General features: G+C 36.5%; 1 protein-coding gene across 2 annotated transcripts in view; it reads right to left on the bottom strand.

The window, feature by feature from the left end:
• The window catches only part of Prkg1 (protein kinase cGMP-dependent 1), a 1,051,642-nt gene that overhangs the window by 413,205 nt on the left and 615,214 nt on the right, over positions 1 to 23,223 (bottom strand). The window lies entirely within an intron of this gene.

The following is a 23,223-nucleotide window of genomic DNA, read 5'->3' as shown; positions in this document are numbered from 1 at the left end:
GAACTTGCGTTCTCTCTCTCTCTCTCTCTCTCTCTCTCTCTCTCTCTCTCTCTCTCTCTCTCTCTCTCTCTCTCTCTCAGCACATTTCTTTCCTGTGGAAGATAAAGCTAAGCTACCCATTGGAGTGATCACTGAAGTAAATGCAAAAACAGCAAGCAAGTGATTAGCCCCAGCAGAGGTGATTGGCCATGGGTCACTGTGTACCAGATAAATCAGAAGTGCTGGAGAATTATTATGGAGAATGAAGTCCCAGGCTGGGTCAGGAAGGAAATCTGTTGCTGGCTTGAAGCTTCAAAGATGAAATCCCAAATAAGTGCTGGGGCCAAGCTAGGTCAAGAAAGAAGCTTTCAAAACAAGACTTTCTATGAGGACACTGAGAATCAAAAGGAAAAAGAAAAGTCATGGATTAAGGAATAGCTAAATCCAGAGAAAAGTCAAAACTGCCACTGAGAGCCCGGTCTAAGGGTGAAAATTAGCTAATGGCTGCTTGGGGTCAAAAAGGAATTATCATAGGTCATTTCGGATATGTTTATAATCTTAGCTGCAGAGAAGGAAGAGATGGAAAAATCAAAGTTTAAAGCTAGCTGATAGGGAAAAAAAGTCCAGTATGGGATACACCCCTTATCCCAGCTATGTAGAAATGTTCCTCAAAGTCACCCCAAAGAAAAAGTGCTAGACTCTATCTGAGAAACAAAAAAAAAAATGGCTTGAGGGGTATAGCACTCTGAGTTTATATCCTATGCTGCAGAAAGAGAGAGAGAGAGAGAGAGAGAGAGAGAGAGAGAGAGAGGCAGAGTGGGGGAGGGGAGAGAAAGGAAAACTAAGGATTCACAAGAATTCTGAGATCCCCATTTAGCAAACACACTGTAGTAAAATTAAACATTACAAAGAGACTATCCATGACCTTCATAGAAGAATATAGCATGCTACCTAACACAGTTCAAGGGTTTTAAAAAATAGCTACATTAAGAAAATCCAAGCCCAGCTTCTGTGGCTCATGCTTATAATCCTAGCTACTCGGGAGGCTGAGATCTGAAAATCAAGGTTCAAAACTAGCTCAGGCAGAAAAATCCTTGTGAGAGTCTCGTTCTAAAACAACTATTCAAAAAAGCTGGAAGTGTTACCATGGCTCAAAGTGGTAGAGCTAGTCTTGAGCACAAAGAAGCTCAGGGACAGTGCCCTGAGTTCAGCAGGCAGGACCAGCAAGAGGGGAGGGGAGAGAGGGGAGAGGAGGAGGAGGAGGAGGAGGAGGAGGAGGAGGGGGAGAGGGAGGGGGAGGGGGAGGGGGAGGGGGAGGGGGAGGAGGGGGAAGGGGAGGAGGGGGAGAGGGAGGAGGAAGAGGAGGAGGAAGAGGAGGTTTTACAGATTACAATTCATTTTAAAGAACACAGTTATTATAGTACAATTAAACTAGACTTGTTGATATGTACAATTTGTAATATGTGGCTTAGAAATGTTAAAGCTGTTAGCAAGCATTTATTAAAGGATTACTACATAAAAAGCATTGTGCTACTTACCTCAAAGCCCTACCCCTGATAGCTTCTGCTCAACTTTGATCACATGCCCACCAATCTAATAAAGAAATTAAGGCATAGCAAGTATAACTGAGCAAATGCCTGTAGTTATGCATGAATGGTAAAGGCAGACTGTCTTCAAATCTAACATTTTGGGAGACAATGCTGCTATTCTTGTTTTTGTTAGGTAGAAGTAAATGGATCATTTTAAAACTTTCTCATAAATTTAACAGATAATATAGATAATTTAACAACATTAGCTTTGGAAACAGTGAGCAGTGCAGATCCTACAGGAGCTAATGCTGGAAAAATGAACACCAGAGCTTCCTGGAAAGGTTTTAAGACCCCTAAGAAGAGTCTGGAATTGGTAAACTTTTACTCTAGTCACTTTCAAAACTGAGGAAAGTAAAAGCTGGAGATGTTGCCTTTCAGAGCAAAGAACTTCATTCATGTCAAAGCTTTAGGCCTCCTCAATGTGACTGTCCTTTAGTGATTGGGTTCTTGTGAGTTAAGGTTAAATAAAGTAAAAGTAAACTAGGGCCTAAAGGCAGGCTCCTACTCAGAGACAACTTTAAGAAAGGAAGAAAAGGCCTTATGAGCATGCAGCCTGAAGACAGCTTTTGCCAACCGGGAATGGAGCCCTTACCAGAATCTGATGATACTGCTACCCTTACCTGGACTTCCTTCCTCTAGAACTGTGAGAAAATTAATTTCTGTTACTTACACTACCTAATGTCTGATATTTGGTTAGGGCACCTTGATTAAATTAAGGCAGATTGAAATAAAAATCATGAAGTATTTTTACAGAGATACCAGACACTATAATCTATACTTCAAAGCTCAATATTAATTTCTCAGATGTCACTGGTATGGAATATATATATGTGTGTGTATATATATATATATATATATATATATATATAAAATCTTATCTTCTCAACTTCAAAGCTTTACCTGTTTCCCAAATAATGAATAACAGACAGCTTCTATACAAGTTCATTAAAGCTTATTTGAAATTACAACAGTCAGTCACTGTCCGTGAGGCTTAAATAAAAAGTCAATTTTAGCTGCCTTTCCCTTGCCTCTTCTTATACAATGAATTATGTGCTAAATCCAAAGTAACCTGAAATACTGAAATATATACACACAAGAACTTTCAAACTAATGTAATTCCAGTAGCAGATGGGGCTCTATTTGTAAGTATATAACTGTATGTAGATATTTCAAATTATGCCAGCTATCTAGATAATAGAATGAAAAACTAATTCTATGATCTTGAAAGTATTTGTAGCATTATTTCCATGACTTGTGTTTTGGCTGAAACACACAGTAAGACAGCATAACATTTTCTGAGAAATCATGATTTAAGAGACATTTTGGTGGGTACTCTCCTGTGATGTACCATTCTGACTCAAATTCATTTCTGTGAAGATGAAATCTTGACCATGTAAGTATTTCAGTAACCATACAATTTCCTTTAAGAAATACATTCTTAGGCTACCTTTAAAAATAAAAAGACAAACATCAGTTTATTGACAATCGCATGAACAATTTCAGCATTATGCACACTAAGGTACTTCCTTCAGCACTCTTCTCATTTCTTCTTCCCCTGGACAGACTCATGGCTGCCTAGAGTGTGGAATCAGAAAAGGGGATTTGGTTTGTTGTCGTGAACCTTTACTACTGCCCATTAAAAATGGATTAGCTCAGGGCTGGGAAGGTGGCTCAGTGGTAGAGTGCTTGCCTTGCATGCCTGAGGCCCTGGGTTTGATTCCCAGCACCACATAAGCAAAAAAGAAAAAAAGCCGGAAGTGGCGCTGTGGCTCAAGTGGTAGAGTACTAGCCTTGAGCTGAAGAGCTGAGGGACAGTGTCCAGGCCCAGAGTTCAGGCCCCACGACCGGACCCAAAAAAAAAAAAAGTGGATTAGCTCATTTCATCAGGAAAATCACAAGATTCAATGCCTTGACTATACTACCTTCTCATAAGTACTTTCTCACTTAGATGACTCTAGATGGGCAAATATTTTGGTGGTTTTTTCTCATTCAAACAATCATCAATTTTAGAGAAACAATATTCATCTTTATTCAACATAAAATTGCAGAATGAGCCACACTTCTGAGAGTCAGGAGTCTTGGCTCTCCTGATGTGGATACTCAGGTTGATAAATGCCTCTCAGTGTTTATAATAAACACCTTAGCAAATGTGTTTTACAACCTAAATGTCTTCAATTTTTGGGGGGGTTCTATACTAGAAAACTTTAAAAAGTCATTTACAATTAGTGTCAGTAATCTATTGAAGCCTCATCTTGCTATTCACAAGGCTTAGTGACTTAAAACAAAATCAACACTATGGATTCCTGGGGAATTATCTGTGGTTTTTTTTTTTTTTTTTTCACTAACTTCACAAGCCCTAGATCTTTCTTACATAAGCACCTTCAGATAGCCCAGCAGGGTTACTTGTGATTTTTGCAGAACACAAGTGAAGGGCTCTCTGTGGGAAGCTGTCTAAGACAAGTTCACCTCTGATCTTTGGGTGGCTCCCTCCTTAGATACATTGACCCTAGAGGGTCCAAAGTCATCAACTTCAGAAACAACAACAAGTGCAGTATGCCTCTTAGCAGCGGAAGAACACCCTTTTTCACATTAGGGAAACACCTGCAGAGGTTTTAGTGTGAGTTGTTGATAACTGCGAACGCAAGTGATATGGCTGATATATTTCTATAAACCTCTGAACCACTTCTAAATAATACATAAAACCTACGTGCTCCTCTCTTTTCTTAGAAATACTGTTATTTATTGGCAAGCAAAAAACTTCAATAACTCTAGAGAAAACAATAGCACACAAACATCTGAACTTCCAAAGCATTAGCTAGGATTATCACACATCGAGAATTACAGGTACTTGAGGTGGTAAGAGGGAGGGATGGCAAAGGGAAGGAGGTAGATGAATGAGGAGAGTAAGAGTGGGAAAATGCAGTCATAATATTCAATATATGTAAAAATCAAACTAGGGAAAGTGAGAGGAGGGGCGGGGTTGGGAAGGATGAGGGAGGATGATGAAGGAGGTTACATTGAACAAGACACATTATGCTCATAAATTGACATGTTGAATCGAAACCACTTTGTACAAGAGCTTAATGATAATATAATTCTTCTTTTCTTTTTTTTTCTTTTTTTCTTTTTTTCTTTTTTTTCTTTTCTTCTTTTTCTTTTTCCTTCTTTCTTATATTTCTTCTTCTTCCTTTTTCCTCCTCCTCCTCCTCCCTCCTCCTCCTCCTCCTCCTCCTCCTCCTCCTCCTCCTCCTCCTCCTCCTCCTCCTCCTCCTCCTCCTCCTCTTCCTCCTCCTCCTCCTCCTCCTCCTCCTCCTCCTCCTCCTCCTCCTCCTCCTCCTCCTCCTCCTCCTCCTCCTCCTCCTCCTCCTCCTTCCTCTTCTTCTTCTTCTTCTTCCTCTTCTTCTTCTTCTTCCTCTTCTTCTTTCTGCAGGAGATTTCTTGGTGCTGGTATCTCTCATTTGTAATCCTAGTTCCTTAGTAGGTTAAATTCTGGGGATTGAGGTTTGAGGTCAGCCTGTGCTGAAAAGTCTATGAGACACTTATCTCCAATTAACCATGAAAAAAAAAAACCTAAATGTGGAGGTGTGGCTCAAATGGTAGAGTGCCACCATTGAGGGATAAACCAAGCAAAAGCAGGAAGCTCTAAATTCAAGCTCCATGCCAACACACACACACACACACACACACACACACACACACACGCACACACACAGAATTAAGAGGGTTTTAATTTTTCTTTTAAAATCAGTTGGTAACCAGAAAACCTGCCTTCAACTATCAATAAAAAGTCCAGTGGACAAGACAGGGAACATGGCCATATTGGGCATATTGTTGCCAGATAGAGATGGGAAATGTTCGTGGAGATAGGAAATGTAGGGACTGACAACCTGTTGGCCATATTACAATAGAGTGTTTTCCATACTAATAAGAGGGTTCAGAGGCAGGGATCCACAATGACATGTAAATCCTGACCAAGGAGGAACTCCAAGTGAGAGAAGTAAAGGGAATCCTGTGTCAGTAAGCATGCAGCAAGGATTTAGATAATATAAACTAATATGGACTTCCAAATTGCTGTCAGTACCTGCAAATGTTGCTTATGTGTTTTTGCTATACCAAATTATAGCATGGGATATCCTTGAATGTATAGAGGAAGAAGACAATTTCAAAGGCTACTACTCATTAACCAAGTTTTCACACAAAAAGCTACACAATAAGAAAAAAGAAACTTGACTTAAGAGTCTGACTGTTGATGTTTAAAACTCTGCTGCTTAGCAGACAGATCACAGTGAGTTATTTTAATTGCTTTTCTTCATTGTAAAATGAAAACAATACCATTCACTTCATGAGATTGATGTGAGAATTTCTCAGCAATAAATAAAAAGATCTGAGTGCCTTGAATATAATCAGAATCAATAAATCAACATTACTTCTTATCTCTGTCAGCTAAGAGAAAAAGCAATATTATTAGCACTCACATGCTTTCCTTGTTCCTCAATGGCAGATTCTAATATTTTATATTATTCAAACCACTGTGTGGGCCAGGCACTGGTAGCTCATGCCTATAATCTTAGCTACTCAGGAAGCTCAGATGTGAGGATCACAGCCCCAGTAGGAAAGTCCATGAGATTTTTATCTCATAACCAAAATAAAGCCAAATCTGTGGCTCAAATGACAGAGTACCAGCCTGGAACGAAAAAGCTAAGGAACAGAGTCCAGTCCCCAAGTTCAAGCTCCAGTACACACTCTCTCTCTCTCTCTCTCTCTCTCTCTCTCTCTCTCTCTCTCTCTCTCTCTCTCTCTCTCTCTCTCTCTCTCTTTCCCTCTCTCTCTCTTTCTCATTTCCTCTCTCCATTCCCCTCACTCCCCCTCATTCTCCCTCTCTCTTGCTAGCTCTCCATCTCTCTCTCTCTCACACACACACACACACACAATTATAAGAAAGCCTAAAATATAAAATTCACCTAAGAAATATAGATACATATGCATATGTATGTGTGTTTGCTACCAACAAGGAGAAAGGAGTTCTAGAAATATTTTGATGTTTACACAAATTCATAGAATACACTATGAAGTACTAATACTAGTTCTGTTTTTTGTACTTACATATTAATTTGTATATTAAAATTTTAGAACATCATGGCCAGGGAATAAATGGAAAATTTTCAAGTCGTCATAATTGTGCCATGAAAATTTCTCTGAAAAACAGTTGTGTTTCATTTTTAAAGGAATCGTGACACTTAATGAGTTAGTTTTACAAGTCAATATGTATATAAATATTGTTTAAAATATCCAATCAAGCCAGGTGTTAGTGGCTAGTGGCTCACTTTTCTAATCCTAGCTACTTAGAAAGTTGAGATCTGAAGATCATGGTTCACAGCTAGCCCAGACAAGAATGTCTGTGAATCTCCTATCTCCAATTAACCACACAAAACCAGAAGTGGTGGTATGGCTCAAAGTGGTAAAGCACTAGCTTTGAGCAAAAGGGATAAGGGATAATGCCCAGGCCCTGAGTTCAAGCACCACAACTGAAAAAAAATCCTACCTCTACTGGTCAGAATAGTTTCTAAATCATTTGACTCATAACAACAAACATATACTAAAATTAAGTGGTGGTAAGAAAAGTTAGTGGGAGTGAAGTAAAAGATGTCATTTTTGTTTCTATATCTAATCCTTAGAATATTTTTGCTGGTAGACAAGAGGCATTGATTTTCATCAAGCATTCAGTTATCTCACTAAAATCTATGCAAAGAGGGATTCAGAAATATCTGCTCAATTGTGAATATACCATTTGTTCAACAGCCTTGCAGTTTTAAAAATAACAATTCAAAATCTCTTAGCTGGACTGAGGTTTGAAACTCATTTCCAACTATTTCCACAAAACCACTTAGAAAATAGCTATTTTGCAAATTAATCTTTCATGAGGCTCTTAAAGGGTCGATGTGCTTGTATTAGCTTCCAAACATACTCAAACGTCTGAGACAACTGGAAGATCCATGATTAATGTGAATTGGTATTTTCATAACATTTACTGTATCCATCAATAGCGGTTGATGTAATCACTTCCAGTAAGCAACTTTGTTAAAAGCTCAAAAATATAAACCATAAAACTGCATCTCTCTGTCTTCCAAACATAAGAATATCTGTCATCTGTGTGTGTCTGCCTATCTCTGTCTCTGTCTCTGTTTCTGTATCTGTCTCTGTCTGTCTCTCTGTCTCTCTCTCTCTCTTTCTTCCTCTCTCTCTTTTCCTCTCCCTCTCCCTCTCTCTCTCTTTCTCTCTGTACTGGGATTTGGACTCAGCTGAGCAACAATATTCTATGGGGTATGGTGGTACAACTACAGTAGCTATCAGATGTAGTCAATGCATTTCTTTTTTTTTTTAACTACATCCAACTTTATGTATTATATTTTCAACCCAGGAGGCCTTAATCTTAGTAGAAATTGAGGAGCTTCTTTATATTTCTCAGGCTCTTTTTATAAGATTACCATGCCTCCGTTCAAATAGGGATATAGGTGGACCCATTGCAACAATGAGATGTACAAGTTGTTACGTTGAAAAATGAACTATGTGGGGAGGGGGGGAGATGGGAAGGGATGGGAAGGGGAAACAAAGGAGGAGGCAACAATGCTTGATAAGAAATGTACTCATTACCTTGCCCATGTAATTGTAACCCCTCTGTACGGTATTTTCACAATTAAAAATAAAGTAAATCCAAATTTATTTATTCCCTTCTGGGAACTATGCAAAATAGAACACTGTGGAGTTTCACCTAAGAGAGGTAAAATCAATTTCCTCCCACAGAGGACAGAACTAATTGAAGTAGAAAACTACCATTTCTTCCTTGTTCATAATGCCTTAATGGATTATCCATAAATAAAAGAACGTCAAGTTCAGGTGACAGTTCCTGATTTCAATCCTAATGCAAGGTCTTAGAAAGTAAACTTGTTTCAAAGGATTTTCACTTCAGCACACTGACTCTGGAAACTACTCAAAGTCTAATATAGCCAATGATACATAAAACAGGCCAAATTGTTTGGAGATGAGCAGTCTATTTCTGTTGGTTTTGATTCCAGCTTCTAAAGGCTGCCTTACAAGGCATAAAGATGGGATGGCAGGCAGATGTATACACTCCTCATTAGTCTTTATAATTACTACCTGTACACTCCAGGACATTAATTGTGAAAGCAGCTCCAGAAATGCTCTCACAAGTAGAAATGATCAAAGCTCTTTTCTACAGAATCCTGCACTTAATGAGAGCATATAACATGCAGAATAGATGGGGCCTTATTCTGTTGAATAGACTGACAAATTCCTGTGACTTCTGCCGACCCAACAAGACAAACAGAAGAGCAGCCATTTTCGGATAAGGCTAAATTCTTTGCTACTTTTAAATTAGTATTGAAATCTGGAGAAAAGAAAAAGTGCGAGTTGCTATCAGCTTATTTTGCTTTGAAAGAAGTCAGTGTGTTCGTATATCTAGGATTACTCTAATTCATGTTTATCTTCTTGTTCCTTACAATTATGCATTTCATTATCACCATTATTCACTTTAGAGGAAAGCAAATTGCTTACAATCTATTGCTCTGTACTGGATATTCCTTATATTTAAAGTGCTCTTACACTAATCTCACTGTTATTTCTCTAATTCAGTTACTTATACAACAAATTTTTATTGAGTATGGGTACTCAATACTAAAGATACTTATAATCACTGGAATCCTAATGAAATTCAATTGAACAATATCACAATTAAATCATAGTAGATAACAGACAATGGATTAAATAATAAATAATAAATATTTCCAGTATATAAAGAATAAATATTTCCAGTATATAATCAGGTAGGTATTACCTTAATAGTATACTTTATCTTCCTATGTATATATGTAAATATATATATGTATATATTGCCAGCCCTGGGGCTTGAACTTGGGGCCTGTGTACTGTCCCTGAGCTTCTTTTGCTCAAGGCTAGCAAGTCTACCACTTGAGCCACAGAGCCACTTCCAGCTTTTTCTGTTTATGTGGTACTGAGGAACAAAATTCAGGACTTCATACATGCTAGGCAAGTAATCTACCACTAAGCCACCTTCCCAGCCTCTAATTACATGTTAAATAGATCTCCAAATAGATGTAAGATCATGGTCACTCACATTTTAAATCTTAAAATCTCCAATAAGAGAAATAGGAACAAGAAATGAAATTAGGTCAACATTGACAATTTATCATTCATATGCTATTTTAAACTGAGAGTAAATTATAGACATTTTCAAATTCCAGTAGCAAGATTTTTTTAAATTAAAAAAAAAATGCTAAACTTTTCCTGGAAAAAGCTGACTGTAGAAATCTGTTCTATGAAAATCTCTTGCTTAGAGATATTTCTAAGGAAAGGGATATTAATTTTACTTTAAAGAATCTAAATTTTTAGTATTTTCTAAATTCAAGTAGGCTGAAATTATATTAACACTAGAACTTAGCACTTGGGAACACAAGGGAAAAATAGTATTTAACTATAAATGATCCTGAGGTGCTCAAAATATAAATTACAATAACTGCAGGATCAAAATGATTAACATCAGGACTATTGACAGCTCATCCATTATACCTGTAACTATAGCTACAAATAGCTAAGGTTATTGTTGATTTATTTACAGTATACTATTCCTATAAGACTGAAACCTGTACTAAATTTATTATTGGAATTCTTTTTTACCAAATCAACCTCAACCAATCGTTTTATATTTGGACTCTAACTCTTAAAGGTACTTGAGGGAGATAAAATTATTACCACTCACTTGCCTTTCAACTTTGTCTTAGAGAAGAAAAAAACAAAGTAAAAGATTATAAATTTCAGCTTAATGTTCCATCATAGAGACATGCAAGAGAATACTGTGGAAAAACATCTTCCTAAGGATTGCCCTTCTCTAGGGCTTTCTGTCAGCATTTAGGAATTTGCCTTGAATTCCAGGGGATCTATTTTGTTTTAGTAACAGAATCTCACTATGTAGCCTAGGCTAGCTTTGAATTTATAATCCTTTTGTGTATAGTCATACACAATTACACCTTTGAACTTATGTTTTTAGTAGATGATGTGTCAGAGATATGTCTCCATTAGTCTTTCTTGGTATAGAATGAATGTTTGAGTTCTCTAGATGGTATTTGGAAATAAGGTCTTTGAGCTATGAAGACAGAGTCTTTATAATAGGATTAGTGGGTTTTTTTGTTTGTTTCTGTTTTTTGTTATTGTTGTTTTTGTTCTTGTTGGGCTGGTTTTTTTTGTTTTATTTTTGTTTATTTGGTTTTTTTTTTGCCAGTCCTGGAGCTTGAACTCATGTCCTGGGCACTGTCCCTGAGCTTCTTTTGCTCAAAGCTAGCATTCTAGCATTCTACCACTTGAGCCACAGCGCCACTTCTGGCCTTTTCTGATTATGTGGTGCTGAAGAATCAAACCCAGGGCTTCATGCATGCTAGGCAAGCACTCTACCACTGAGCCACCTTCCCAGCCCTGAGATTAGTGTTTTTATAAAGAAAGACCTAAGAAGCCTTTCTGTGTCTCTGTATCTCTCTGACTTCCTGTCTCTCTGTCTCTTTATCTCTCTCTCTGTGTCTCTTTCTTTGCCTCTCTGTTTCTGTCTGCCTCTCTCTGTCTCTATCTCTGTCTGTCTGTCTCTCTTTCTTTTTGTGTCTCTCTCCCTCCTTGTATCTTTTTCATGTTCTCCTTCAGCTCTGGCTCTTGTTCTCACTCCCTTTTCCTCTTTCCATATAACAACACATCTGAATGCAGAAGTTAGCCATTTGCAAACAACAGAGGGTGTTTTTCACCACAACCTAACTCTTTTGATACTCTGACCTCAGAATTCTGGCCTCCAGAACTGTAAGAATTAAATTTCTGTCAATATTAATTTTTATAGTATTTTAACTAACTCACCCACCTTGTAAATTAGCCTTCAAAAATTCTACTACTGCTTGTTCATGCTGCACCCTCTGCACAGAGGTAAATTTTGACATGTTGATAAAATAAAATTCTACTAGGTTTTATCTCACAAGGTACAAATGATATTATTTCACAGGCTGAGTGGACAGGTTATATTTACCCTCCTTGCCTGCCATTTAATTATCAGCCCAATGAAATCTAACTTCCAGTACCACTGAACAAAATGATAAATACTTTCTAATTTCACTCAGATTTCACTCAGCACTTTCATTGATTTTTCTCTGATGAATTTTATCATGACTTCCATGTCAATAGTGAACTTGCTTCACTTAACTCCTTGAAGTATCACCCTTCAGGCTATCTCCCTTCTGGCTATCTCCCTTCTGGTACAATTCTCTACCCATAGCTCTTTGTTGTCATGTGTTCCTACTCCTTTATCAGCCATTAATCCTATTCACTGCCTTTTTACTAGGATGGCTCCTATCATGGGCTTGGCTGTGCCTGCCCAGCATCCCATAATATAACCATATTTAGAGATGAAGTCTTTAAAGTGGTGATTGAGTTAAAGTGAGCCAATCAGAGTAGACTAAATCTAATGGCACTAGCATACTATAAGAAGAGTAGATTTAGCCACAGAAAAACTCTAGGTGTTCAAAAACAGAGGGAAGATCATGGGAGGACATAGCAGGTAAGTGGTCATCTACAAATCAAAGAGAGATACCTCAGAAGAAATCTGAACAGTGGCTAGTCAAAACGGTTCATGGTATAATCCAAATTCAAGCAAATGGAGACAGGAGATTCATCCAAGTCCCAGGCTAGCCAGAGCCAAAGCTAAAGTTTTTAGGTTTTATCTGAAAATTTAAACATAAAGCAAAAAGACAGGGGTATGGTTCAAGTGGTATAGCTCTTACAGCCAGCTTATTGAATTCTATCTCCAGTACTGTCAAAAACATAAAAATAAAAGGAAAAGTTAAAAAGAAATCACCTTGTCACTTTGCTCTGAATAACTTGAATTCAAGTTTCCAGCTTCCAGATACTTGACAAAATTAATTTATGTTTTTATAATCCACCCAGGTTCTGGTAACTTGTTAAGGGTTTATCATATTATATATCTGTTACTATACCACACTAAGTCCAGACTTCTCTTTTGAGTTATAAACATATGTTCAATTTTTTTGTTCCATGTGTGAGTGTTTTATTCCCTATATGTATACATATATACATGTACACTTTTAATTTGTTGACATTAAAATTTATCTTCAAACCTAGATTATTTCTTTTTTATTTGCTACCTCTATAAAATTGAATACTGAAAGTTCTGAAATTTTTAATTACTAAATTTTCTCAAGCCTGAGCCACCTTTTCAAGTCTAGTAATGAAAATCTAATTTGAATAAATATTCTAAAACCATAATCTATAAAGACAATTTGCATGAGAAGTACCACAGATGGAAAACAGAAAAATAACAGATAGATTCTGCTTCCATTTTTTAAAAAACTAAGCTTTTTCTTGATATCTTCTACTTAGATCTCTTGTAAAACATTTTAATTAATAATGTTAAAATTATAAGTTAAAATAGTAGCCCTGCAATAGACCTTTATTACTAATCTTAATATTTGGGGAAGTTTTCTTTTCACACTAACTGAATTAATAACTTTTGACAAAAGACACTACTGAAAATTTATTTATTTATTTATTTTGCTAGTCCTGGGGCTTGAACTCAGGTCCTAGGCACTGTCCCTGAGCTTCTTTTGCTCAAGGCTAGCGTTTTACCACTTGAGTCATAGCACCACTTGTGGCTTTTTCTGTTTATGTGATACTGAGGAATTGAACCCAGGGCTTCATGCATGCTAGGCAAGCACTCTACCACTAAGCCACACTCCCAGCCAACACTGCTAAAAATAAAGATGAAATTCATCAATTAATAGATTTTGTTTTTCCCTTTGACTATAAATCTACTTGTCGACTTAAATTTGAGTATTCAGCTATAACTTTCCCCCTTTTGAAAATATGTTACTTAGAAAACAATGGAGCATGTTGGGAATGTAGCTTAGTGGTAGAGTACTTGCCTAGCATGCATGAAGCCCTGGGTTTAATTCCTCAGTACCACATAAACAGAAAAAGCTGGAAGTGGTGCTGTGGTAGAGTGGTAGAGTTTACGCCTTGAGCAAAAGAAGCTCAGAGAAAGGGCCTAGGCTCTGAGTTCAAGCCCCAAGACTGGCAAAAAAAAAAAAAAATGGAGGAAACTACTTCAGGTTGGCCTAAACTATGGACCACATAAATTATGATCAGATTATAAGTAATAACAATTTGGGTCAGAAACATATGCATACACTTAATAGCTTGTGATATTTTAAAAAATTATAATAGAGCATGGCCAAAAAGCACGAAAATCACTAGCTTAATAGTCTACTACCATGGAAACAGAATTTCTATAAAGTTCACTCTTCATCAGAAAAATCAACTATTGAAACAATTTTTTAAAAACCTTCACATGAGTAACTCTTGGCAAGGTCAAAATCTAAAGTGTGTTAGAGTTATTTGCAGTGTTTTTCTCTTTCCAATCATCAGGAATAAAATCCCCTAAATTTCCTACTTGTCATTCATGTTTGCACTTCATTACTTTTGAAGGCCAGGGTCTTTTTTTTAACATACTAAACAATAAAAGTCATTAAGCAATACAAAGCAATACAAAGCTGGAGGCTACAGGATTTAAGCTTCTGCTGCTGCTTTAGGTTTGGAGGTTGGTGCCCTTCCTTGAGGGCACACCTTGCAGTGTTTCTGGAACACTAGTTCTGATTTTACAACAACCAAAAATCAATGACTTCCCAGGCTTGGGTTACATTTTCTCCAAAATTATAAGGAACACTTTTTAAAGGGGGAGTCTATACTGTCTAAACTCAGAGAATGTACAATACCAGAGTGAACCCTTACTTAAACAATGATGCGCCAATGTATGCTCATCAGTTGTAATAAATGGACCATTTGATGCCAGATGCTGAGAAGATAGGAGGCATCTGCTAATGCAAAGGGTTTCTGGTAACTCTTTTTTACCTTCTACACAGTTTTGCTGTGAACCTAGAAGTAAGAAATAATGTCTAGGTGAGGTGCTTGTGCTTCACACCAGTAATCCTGCCTAATCAAGGAAGCTGAGATCTAAAGATCATGGTGCAAAGGTATCGTAAACCAAAAAGTCTCTAAGACTTATCTCAAATGAACCAACACATAGCTAAAAGTGGAGGTGTAGTCCAAATGGTAGAATGTCAGCCTTGAATACAAAACCCAAGTTAGAGGTCAAGGCTTTGCCCAGTAGACACACACACACACACACACACACACACACACACACACACACACACACACACACACACACACACACCAAAACATAAAAAAACTAGTAATTTGTATGCTAGTGTGCCAGTTCTGGGTTTGAACGTCGTATCTTTTACTTGGCTTATTGCTTACAGCAGGTATGCTGCCACCTGAGCCATATCCTCAACTTGAGGGTAGTGTTTGTTTTTTTTAATTGGAGATAGAATATCACAGACTTTTCTGCTCAAGCTTGCTTAAAATAGAGATCTTCTAGGTCTAGTCTCCTGAGTAGCTAGGATTACAGGTGTGAGCCACAGGTATCTGACAAAGTCTAATAATTCTGAAAGGAACTTTTAGGTACTATTGAAAAAACCTATAATTCTATTTTTCAGTATCTGATGTTATATAATTCAGATTATCCAGCCCTTTCTTAAGTGAAAATCAAACCCATCTTTTCATATAATGTCTGGAGATAATGAACCCTAGTAAAATATGTGTTACATACTCTGAGTTGAATTTGGAACTTTTTCATTCCATTAAATGTACACAAACATGTAATGGACTAGAAAGTGTACATAGCATATTAGAAAAAGTATAAAAAACTTAAGAGGCTACCTTGAGTAGAACAAATATACAATTTCACATATGTCTAGAAGGAAACCAACAGTTTTATACCATAAGCATTTTAGGACCATAATCTTCTCAATAAGAATGATCTTTTCATGTTAATGATTATCTTCCTTTATACAAGTTAAACAAGATGTGTTGTTACTGCTTTTGTAAACTTTTCCACTCTTGTCATTATTTCTATGTAAAATAGCAGATGATTATTGCTTGGATTTGGAAGAAGTGATTTTCAAAAGGATTTGTAAATCTGAAAAATAAAGTTCACTTACAATTCCAATGTACAATTTACTTTAATTTTGTCTAAGTGTATGTGTATGTTTATGTGTGTATGTGAATCCTGATGATTGAACTCAGGGCCTAGACACTGTCCTGGAGCTCTTTTGCTCAAGACTAGTGCTCTATCACTTGAGCCACATCTGCACGTCTGGGTTTTTAGAGGTTAGAGACAAAAATCTCATGGGACTTTTCTGCCCCATCTGACTGTGAATCATGATCCTCAGATCTCATCCTTCTGAGTAGTTAGGATTACAGGCATGAGTTCCTGTTACTCAGCTATTTATGGGCCATTTATTTTATGTGTGCATGCTGACTTGTTCTATATATTTTCTTCCTTGTCAGGTCAAAGCATCACATTTTGATGTATGAGCTTCTCTAACCTGTGTTCTCACTTCTCAACTTTATATGTAAAATATCCTGGGCCTATTGCTTACTTAGCTTAGGCATTGTTTCAAATAGATTCTATGTAATAACTCATTTTATCTTTACAGCAACTCTATAAGATAGGAACTCTGCAGTTTAATAAGATTCCCTCTTTTCTTTTCCCATAATAAATTGAATCCTTTAAAAAAAATAGGGATTTTGTGCTTTCCTTTTATTTCCTTTCCCTTTTCCTTTCCATGTAGCACTGGAATTTGAATTGAAGGCCTCCGTCTACTTTCTAGGCAGGTGCTTTATCAATTAAGCTACACCCTCAGTGATTTTAGCTTTTATTATTTCTTAAATAAGATCTTGTTTGTTTCTCTGATCTCCCTTGACCATTATTCTCTTATTTACCGTTTTAACAGGGAAAGCATGTGTGCGTCATTGTAACCCAGTTTTATTGATTGACTGGGAGGGAGAGTGTCTCATGAAGTTTTTGGCCTTTATGGCCTTGAACCTTTATCCTCCATTTCTCACCCTCCTGACTGCTAGAATTACAGGTGCCTGGCTGTGTTTTACTTTTGATTTTTTAAAAAGTATCCTCCATAGAATTTTGCTATAATTTGATGTAGATAGCATATTTTCAGAAATAAATATTTAAAGAAGCGTATGTTTGAGACAAAATATTCCAACACTGGTTTGGGAGTGTACTAAAAGAAAACAGCCAGAGAATATAATTATATAATAAACCATGATCCTATCTAAAAAGCCATTTATGAAGGAAAGGAGCCAGTAGGAAATACCATTTGTTATATGTGCTGGCAGCATTCTCTGTGATTATTTATGAAATGAAAGATTAAGGGAGCAAGTGAAATATTTTGCAATGCCAACTAGGCTTTGCCCAGTTTGGGAATAAAGAAAGAATAACAGCTTTCATTCACCTTTATTAATAATAAGCACTGAAATTAGTTAATACTTGGTTATTAATTAATAATTAATTAATGATAAAATCTGGAAGGGAAGATTATATAAGCTATGGATTATTTAAACATTTTCCTTAAAGCCAGTGTAATACTGAATAAAAATAAATACTTTACAATGGGAGAATTACCATAAGCTCTTCCATCCTCATAAAACCATCATAAATCAAAAATAGCGAAGGTAAAAATCATAAAGTCTGATCTAGACTATAGAACATTACATCTTAGTGTAGCCTATTTGAAATATATTTAAAATAAACTAGGCAAAATAATCTAACAGGCAACTTGTTTTATAAGAAGGTATTAAACATCTCATGTAATTTCTTCATTATGGCACAGAAAATAAAAACAAAGTAAAAAGTGAAATGGGCACACATCTATAGCACCATGAAATTTAACAATTTTTAAGTCCAACCGTCAAAATTCAGGGACTATCTGCACTATCAATTTGATTGTATCCTTTAAAGCCTTTCAACTTTGGACAAAATACTTAAATGATCTTAGTCTCCAGTTTTCTTCTTCAAAGTGGGGACTAAGTATATTGTATAGTGAATATTAAACAGAGATCTAGTTGGTAATCTAGCTGCTTGGAAGGCTGATAACTAGAGTATCAGAATTTGAGGCCATCCTAAGGTGAAAAGCTAGAGAGACTCACTTCCATCCAATAGCTGAGCAAATTGGTGTATATGTGTCCTCTTAAGCCATGTGGGAGAAATTGGGAAGATCTGCCAGACAAGCCTAGGCAGAAAATCCCAGGAGTCTGTATGGAAGGGAAACTAGAGGCTGCAGGCACGTGCTTGTGATCAAATTGAATTGACCACAGGACTTCTATGGCAAGCAGAGGTCAGTTAAGATGCATACCTGGGCAAAAAGCAAAACCCTCTCCTAAAAACTGCCAGTGAGAAACAGGTCTGGAGGTATGATGTAATGGTATTGTGCCAACCTAGCAAGGATGAGTCCTTGAGTTCAAACCCTTACTATTGCCTAAAATAAATTAATTAATTAAATGTAGAGGTAATGGCTGGGTATGGTGGTGCAAGCACTAGAGCCCTAGCCAACACAACTATCTGGTAAGCAGGAAGCAGGAGATTAGAAATCCATGGATGGTCCTGTAAAAAACAGATATGCTATTTGAAAAATAACTACAGTAAAAAAGAAAGGAAGGAAGGAAGGGAGGGAGGGAGGGAGGGAGAGAGAGAGAGAGAGAAAGGAAGGAAGGAAGGAAGGAAGGAAGGAAGGAAGGAAGGAAGGAAGGAAGGAAGGAAGGAAGGGAGGGAGAGAAGGAAGGAGGGAGGGAGAGAGAGAGAGAAAGAAAGAAAGGAAGGAAGGAAGGAAGGAAGGAAAGAAAGAAAGAAAGAAAGAAAGAAAGAAAGAAAGAAAGAAAGAAAGAAAGAAAGAAAGAAAGAAAGAAAGAAAGAAAGAAAGAAAGAAAGAAAAGAAAGAAAATAGATGCAAGGTCATGCAAAGAAGACATGGCTGAAGTGATAGATCAAAGCTTTGAGTTCAAACCTTAGGACCACTTCTTCAGTTTAAAAAAGGAGAGAGACCTATATAATGTACAGGACCTACAACATCTGGAAGCTATATCTGATCTATAATCTAGTGGTTACTATAATCATCAATTTATTTGTCCCCTTCTTCCCAACTTCCAACAGTAAGCCCATCCTTTCTTGTGATTAAATTTCATTAGAGAGACTTCAACCAATTGTACAAGTATAATTTTTCATACAGTATTTGAGATTATATGCCATTTTTCCTTTCCTTCATTGTTTTACTCCTGACACTGTAACCACTCATCTCCAGATTGTTGTTGAATCTTCCCTGAAGCACTATCCTAAATAACTTCAGAAGTTGAAAAAGAAAACAAGCACATGTGTGTGTACGTGCACATGCACATGCACATGCACACACACACATATGCACAAACATTTAGCAGCTATCATCTTTTGAACTGGGCCATTTCCAAGGCGCCCTGGTTGCATGGAGGATAATGTGAGGTCAACATATACCTGACAGAGGGTTCTCTTATATGTACCTACAATGAAATGAGTCTACTATTTTTGTTTGCATCAAGGATATGTTTGTGAAATATGATTCTCATTGGAAAAATTATCAATTGCAGTAAAGTTCTTTGTGTTGGTCCTGGGGCTTGAACTCAAGGCCTGCGTACTGTCCCTGAACTTTTATTTGTTCAAGGCTAGTGCTCTACTACTTGAGCTACTGGTCTACTTTTGGATTTTTGGTGATGAATTGCAGGTAAGAGTCTTATGACTTTCCTTTCTAGGCTGGCTTTGAACTGTCATCCTCAGAGCTCAGCATTCTGAGAAGCTTACAGGCAAATCACCAGTGCCTGGCTGCAAATAAAATTCTCTAGATGTTCATACTTAAAATAATGTGAGGCACTATTGACAATACTTTAGTTAGTGAATATTCATACAGAAACAAGAAATCAATGATTTACCACGTTTTCCTTTCTGGGAGCAAAAAGAAATTTTAAATTTAATATACTTCTCAATGATCTATGAATAGCATTCTAGTTTTATACACAGTTTCCCAGGTAAAGGGTGCTCTGCTATGTAAGGATGAGGATTTTCCATGTACAGGACTTCTCTCTTCTTTCCGTGCATTTTAAGCTTTTAAGGTAGTATTGATGTAATAAGACATAAGTCATCTATTCATCAAGACAAGACTTCAAAGTTTCAGAGGAAGCGAGCTAACATTTAGGCTTTACATTTTTATTACATATGGAAATTGGACAGAAGAATTTCCTCTGAGGCACATGGATTTCATTTGAATTAAGATACAAAGTAGGCCACTATATCAATGTATACATATTAATGAATGTGCTTTAGGCATCAATGTATTAAATATATCAACTACCATGAAAGTATTAATGTCAAAAGGCACTAATACAGGTTTGAACCGTTTTGTATTCTAGTCCAATTTCTCTGCTAGGTTACATAGATTTAATAGCTAATAGCCTAACAAACTACTGCCCTCAGATATGAGTTTAAGATTTAGAGATAAAACTTGAGCTGTTGCCTCTACTTTCATTTGAGAATGCCTAGGCTTAACTCCAAAAACAGAAATTCCTATGCTAAAAGCTAAAATAAAACAAGTTCAAGAGAATTCCATGTTGTTAGGAATTTCTAAGGAGCTAGACAAGGAGAAGGTTAATTTCATTAGAATCCCAGGTTCAAGTTATTCTAGTCTTGTTAAATTCATACACAAACACACACACATATACACATACATGAATGACAACTATGCCTATTTATCAGACAAATACAGATAATATAGATAACTTCCAGTCAATCCAATGGGATTCTAATATCTTGAGAAAAATATTCTGTTCAGAGAGAAGGTCAGATAGGTATGATGGCCACTTAAGACAAATGTAAAATTCAATTTAAACAAAAAAAAAACATAGAAGGAATCAACAAAATAAAAGAGTTGGTTCTTCGAAAAAATTAACAAAATAGACAGACCCTTAGCAAATCTTATCAGAAAAAGAAGAGAACACACCCATATAAATAAACTCAGAGATGAGAATGGAAACATCACCACAGAAACAACCAAGATTCAGAACATTATAAGGGAATACTTCTCAAACCTTTATGCTAATAAATTTGAGAATCTGGAAGAAATGGACCTTTTCCTAACAAATATCGACAGGCCGAAACTAAACCAAGATAAGTTAAACCAACTTAACAGACCCATATCAAGCATTGAAATAGAAACAGCAATAAGAGACTCCCATCTAAGGAGAACCAGATGGATTTACAGCTGAATTCTACAAGGTCTTGAAAGCAGAATTGACACCAATACTCCTCCAACTCTTCAATGAAATTGAAAGAGAAAGTTCACTACCGAACTCATTCTATGAAGCCATCATAACCCTCATCCTAAAACCAGGCAGGGACTCCTCAAAGAAAGAGAACTATAGACCCATTTCTTTGATGAACATTGATGCAAAACTTCTCAACAAAATTTTGGCCAATCGACTTCAACAATTCATCCAAAAAATCATGCACCACAATCAAACAGAATTCATTTCAGGGATGCAAAGCTGGTTCAATATACACAAATCAATTAATATAATTCATCACATCAACAAGAGCAAGGGTAAGAATGACATGGTTATCTCAATAGATGCAGAAAAAGCATTTGACAAGATCCAACACCCCTTTATGATGAAGGCTCTGGAAAAATTAGGAATCCATGGAACATTCCTCAATACAATAAAGGCTATATATGACAAACTAAAGCCATTTCCTCTAAACTCAGGAATGAGACAAGGATGTCCACTCTCTCCACTTCTCTTCAATCTAGTATTATAATGCCTAGCTACAGCAATAAGAGAAGATGCAAACATAAAGAGGATCCAAATAGGGAATGATGAAGTAAACACACCCTCTTTGCAGAAGACATGATCTTGTATTTAAAGAATCCCACAGATTCCACTTCCAAATTACTCAAGCTGATTCGAAACTTTGAGAAAGTAGCAGTGTATAAAATTAACCCTCAAAAGTCAGTGGCTTTTCTGTATGCCAACAATGAGAAGAATGTGGCTGAAATCAGGAAAGCAACTCCATTTGTAATAGCCCCACAAAAAATAAAATACCTAGGAATTAACTTAATCAAAGAAGTGAAGGACCTCTATGAGGAAAACTTTAAAAACCTGAAAAAGGAAATCAAAGCAGAACTTAGACAGTGGAAAAACCTCCCATGCTCCTGGATTGAAGGATCAACATCATGAAAATGGCAATACTTCCCAAGGCTATCTACAAATTCAATGCAATACCTATCAATATTCCAACCTCATTCTTCAAGGAAATAGAAGAGGCAATCCAAAAATTCATATGGAAAAATAAAAGACAAGCAGAAAAAGTCAGATAAGATAATGTTAAATGAAATGAACCCCAAGATAGGGACTTCTTGCTATTGTTTCTAAAGTATTTATAAGGTACTATGTGATTTATTTTTTGTTGCTTTGTATGTCCCTCCCCCATGATATAACCCCTGTTTTCACTGTATTTGATGTTGGTATTATTTAGGGAGGGGAAGGGAAAAACAAATTGTTTAAATAGGGATACGGTTGGCCCATTTCAAAAATGAGATGTCCAAGATGCTATGTTGAAAAAGGAGCTTTACAATTTAGGCGGTGGGAGGGAAGGGATGGTAGGGGAAGAACAAAGGAGGAGGCAACAATGCTTGATAAGAAATGCACTCATTACCTTGCTCATGTAACTGTAACTCTTCTGTACAGTATTTTCACAATAAAAAAAAACTTATTAAAAAAAAAAAGAAATATAAAAGGTGAATTGCCACAGTTTGAAGTCTAATAATAAAAGTCAAATGGAAAATTTCCAGAAAGAATTTGTCATGATAAACAGCTATAAATGACTATTTTATGAATAATTTAATAATTATTTGCACTGGCATAAAAACTCTAAAGTATAATCTGCCCCTGAAGAAGACAAGGAAAGAAGAAAGACATGCTTACAGCTAAATCACACTACAAGAAATAGCAGAAATGGCTCCTGGAGAAAATGCATCATGTCAAAATATATGGTCATAGAATGAAAATTCAGTAAAACCTCTATGGTTGATATTTAGAGCAGGCAATTCACAGGTAGGAACTCTGAAAATATGAAGAGAATACCTCTGATTATGATAACAACATCGCCTCAACCTGGAATACATACTTCATTTAGTAGCAAGTGGTAGCTGATAATGCAGGAGTCATAGACTAAAGAAAGCCTCATAAAGTTTACTTTGGACTCTCCAAGAGTAATGGATCCAAGGAGAGCGGCTCAATTGATTGTGGTGAATGACATAAGTGTCCACAGCACTTAGCAAACAAATACTTCTCTATTCCGAGCATTGGAAGCTAAATGGTAGAGTCTCTGATGAACATTTTATCGAATCTACTTCTGGATTTTATATCAGTTTATTGCTACGCCTTTGAGTTACCAATTTAATTCTTGATTTTGGAGAGTTTTCATAATTATTTATTAAACAGCTAGCATCCGTAACACACTAAGCTTGATGTTATTCAGGACCCAAAAGAACATGAGTAAATTTAAATCACAAACCCTGCCCAACTATATTGTTGAGTCCTTTAATAACCATCATTTAAATTAGCTTTTAGATGTTAGCTT

This window comes from Dipodomys spectabilis, unplaced genomic scaffold (assembly GCF_019054845.1).
Source record: "Dipodomys spectabilis isolate Male_0828 unplaced genomic scaffold, ASM1905484v1 ptg000125l, whole genome shotgun sequence".
Taxonomy (NCBI): Eukaryota; Metazoa; Chordata; class Mammalia; order Rodentia; family Heteromyidae; genus Dipodomys; species Dipodomys spectabilis.
Note: the sequence above shows the minus strand (reverse complement) of the source record. Positions and strands in the feature narration are given on the sequence as shown.